We start from the raw sequence: 3,919 nt of genomic DNA on the forward strand, positions 1-3,919 counted from the left end.
TCCCTGCTGTAGAGCAAGGCCAAAAGCACGACGCCGGCAGAGCCGGGGGCTTCAGGCAGAGCCCAGTGCCATGCGGGCAATCTAGGCTACCCCAGGTGAGTGGCTGTGAGACCCCCAGCTGGGTGGCATGTTCCATGGGGTTGTGGAGGCCATGATGGGAAGGACCAGGGAGGGACCCTTGTGTGCCATGTTGGTCCTTATGGAGATGCTGTGGCGTGGAGCTTGGCTCCTCTGGGTCGGGGCATATGGTGTCCTCTGATCTCTGGTTGTCCCTGCTTGTCTGCTCACTGCCTTTGGCCCCCCTTATCTCACCTTCTGCCTCCACCTTCCCCACAGTCCCAACGTTCCTGCTGCCCTCCAGACCTGAGCGTCCTCCCCTGAGCACTCCCTCCTTCCCCAGGAGCCTCTGCTCCACGTCTCCTACCACCTCTTCCCCAAATTCCTTGTACCTTGGGGCTGTTTTACCCCGGGAGAGCTGCCTGGCCCCGCCGCCGAGCTCTGCGGGGACCCTGGGCTCAGCTGCGGCACCGATGTGATGGCACTGGGCTGTGACCTGGCTCCAAGGCCACCAGCCGGCGTTCCTGGGTGCATGCCAGGAGTAAGCCCAGGACACCTCATGCCCAGCTGATCTCTGCTTCCAGCATCTGCTCTAGCCTCTCTCCTCCCGATAACACCTCCCTCAGGGGCGGCTCAGTGTCAGGCAGCAGCCAGCAGGCAGGGACACGGTGCGCATCCCCCAGGAGATGCTGGGTCCCCATCCTTGGTTTGGGGGAGGGAACTGGAGGGGTGGAAATTAGCAGCCGGTTCAGGGGTGGGATGGGTGCCTGGGATGGCAAGGAGAGCCCCCCCCCCCCGGTCCCTCGGGGGCTTGGGGGACCATGCTACTCTCACATTGCCCGTTGCTGGAAGGGTCCAACCTGTTCTGATGCTCCCGGCATCCCTGGGGCTCGTGTCTGCAGCAGCGGGAACTGTGGCAGGGCTGCTCCCCACAGACACGGGTGTTTAAAAGTGGATGCACTTCATAGAACTGATGATGGGGAAGGAGATGCGATGAGGGATGCCACAGCCGGGAGGTGCCTGGCCAGCTGGGCTGGCTCCGTGGGGCTGAGGTGCAGCAATGGTGGGGGGCTGGTGTGGCAAAGTGTGGTGAGGCCGGCGTGGCACGGTGCAGTGGCACAGGGACCTGCTCCGGCTGTAACTGGAAACAGGCTGTAAGGGGACCCGGGGCCAGCCGGTGACCGCAGACCTGCCTGGAGACAGCGGAGCTGCTGCCCCCGGAGCTCTGCCCCACCGATGCCGGTGCTCCGAAGGTACAGTCCTGGGCAGCCGCGCGTTGTGCCGGGCTGGGGCGGGCGAAGCAGGACCCCGGTGGCCAAAGCCTCCCTCCCCTTTCTGCACCCAGCCCTGGCACAGCCCCCGGCTGCGGTGGTGGGACAAGGGCTGTGTCCCTAGGGTGAGGTGGCTTTCCCTGCCTCAGCCATGTGGCTGGAACCACTCAGGGATGATGGGGTCAGAGGACACTCTGGGCATCTTCTCCCAGAGTCCTGGTCCCCATGGCCACCCCAGGGAACCCCTCACTGCCAGGTTTTGCACCCAGGGTCCCTCCCCTGTCCTGCTGCTGGATGTGGCCGTGCCCAGACACCCTGGAAGCAGCTGCCAAGTGTGGGTTTGGGCTTCATGGCAGTGGGGTCCCCTCTGACCCCCGGCATCCCGCTGTGCCTGGGCACAAATGCCCCTTCCCCAGCTCTGCCGTGCTGAAGGCAGATGGTGAATGCTGTGCCCATGGATGAAGAAGCTGGGGAAGTGTGTGTGGGTCCAGTATGGGGGCTGGGACCGTGGAAGGCAGCCCATGTGTGGGGTGAAGCCCTCTGGGCTCCGGCCAGGCTGCCTGCTCTCTCTTGCTCTCCCTTCCTCTGTGCCTCCTCTTGGAGAGCCCTTTATTGCGGGCTGGCACCACAGGCACAGCCATGGCAACCGCATGGGGAGCCCTGCCAGCACCACCGGTCCCTCCTCTGCCCTGCTCAGCTCGGCCAAGGGTGGTGGGGGCAGGGGTAGGGACCACCGAGGGCAGTGGGATGGAGGTGGGGATTGTACGAGTGGTGGGATAGAGGTGGGGACAGCAGAGGGTGGCAGGACGGAGGTGGGGACCTGCAGCAGCTTCTTGCCAGCTGGGTATCCCCTTGCTTGCTGCAAGCAGACAAGGGAGGGGCCATGCCCGTGGTGGTTCCCCACCACGTCGTGGTGCCCAGGCGTCACTCCATGCACCTGTGCCAGGAGGAGGGATGGCGTGGTGGTGCAGGTCAGGTTCCTGTCCTGTGGGCAGGGCAGGCTGCATCGACCCCATACAGCACAGTGACAGTGGCAGACCTGCACGTGGACCACACCAGCGCCATGGTGGGGGTCCTGCAAGGCAGTGCTCCCCATGTGGCTTGGGCTCTGCTGATGCTCTTTCCCCCTGATCCCGTGTTTGTGTCACCCCATAGACCCTCTCTTGATACCTGCCGGGTACCTCCCCTCCTGCTCTGGCCCTCTGCTCTCCCTGCAGCTCCGGGGTGACCTTCCCTCTGTGCAGACCCCACCGGGGTGTCTCTGGCATAGAAATTAATGCAGGGAAGGGGCCAAAGCCATCAGGTCACAGTTGATACCCCCTCTGCTGCAGGGAGGGACCAGGCTGGGGAGTAAACTGCACCATGGGGTGCCAGCCATGGGGCTTTTCTGGTCCTGGGGGAGGCCAATAGGTTTGGTCCAGTGACTGCTGCTGGTTCTTGGGTCTCCCCAGCTGCTGCACAGCTGGATGCTGATGCTGCTCCTCCTCTGGGTCTCCCCAAATGCACCCTGTGGAGGGATGAAGCAGGTGCTGCCCCTGCCTGCGGGGGTCCTGCTGCTGCCCGCAGGTGATCTGTGCAGGGCAGCAAGTTTCCCACCGCCGCTGCTTAAACTTTTATGAACCTGCAGCCGCAGGAATCCAGCCCTGGCATTAACATTTGATGTGGTCACCCTGCGTCTGGGCACGTGTGCGTGTGCAAACGCATTGCTGGCACCCCCGTGGGGAACACGTGTGGCACATGCAAACACCATTGCCAGCTGCATGTGGGCACACGTGGCGCCCTGCGTGCACCTGCAATGTGCCTGGCACAGCATGGGAGGTGCTCCCATGGGCTCCTGGCTCCTCTCTGCTTCCCAGCGGGGCTGCGGGAGTTGGTCTGATGTTGGGGTTCCTCCTCTGCGGTGCTCCCCTTGGTCGTGCTCCTGGTGCTGGGGCATTGTGTGCCTTGGGCTCTGCAAAGTTGTCTTCTCTCTCTTGGTGCCACAGTTTGGCTTTGCATCCCTGTGCTTCATTCTCCTCCGTGTTGGTCGGAGGAAGAGGCTGACTCCCCAGGGAGCTCCAAGGTGCGGGGAGGTGGCAGGGGCCACTTTTGGGGTGGTGACGGTGCTCTGTGCTGTCCCCTGCAGTGTCCCACTGGGGGATTCTCCCACGGGGGTCCAGGCACTCCCTGCACCCACTGTGGGGGCCCTTTCCTGCTCCTTCGGAAAAGTCTTGGGGCCGGAGTGGCGCATCCCTTACATTATTCATGCCGCTGCGAGCCCCGGCGGTTGGGTTACAGCCGGAGCCCAGCTGGCAGCACCGTGCTGCCCGATTCGCCGGGTGCTGCAGGAGGCAGGCGGCAGCTCCCACCGGGCTGCACCGGGGCTGCCGTCCCGCCACCCCAGCGACATGCCAAGCTGGGGGCCACCAGCGGCCAAGGGAGCCACGCACGGGCACGTGCTTCGCCGAAACTGGGTGCAGGTAAATACCCCCCCGGGGCAGGCTGCAGGGTTGGGAGCCGGACAGTGTACCGGGAGCCACCTCGTGCTGGAGCGGGGCATCATCTCCCAGGGCCCCACTGGGGCCAGAGCATGAGTGCCCGCCACCACCGGG

Source organism: Numenius arquata, chromosome 14 (assembly GCF_964106895.1).
Source record: "Numenius arquata chromosome 14, bNumArq3.hap1.1, whole genome shotgun sequence".
In the NCBI taxonomy this organism is placed as follows: domain Eukaryota; kingdom Metazoa; phylum Chordata; class Aves; order Charadriiformes; family Scolopacidae; genus Numenius; species Numenius arquata.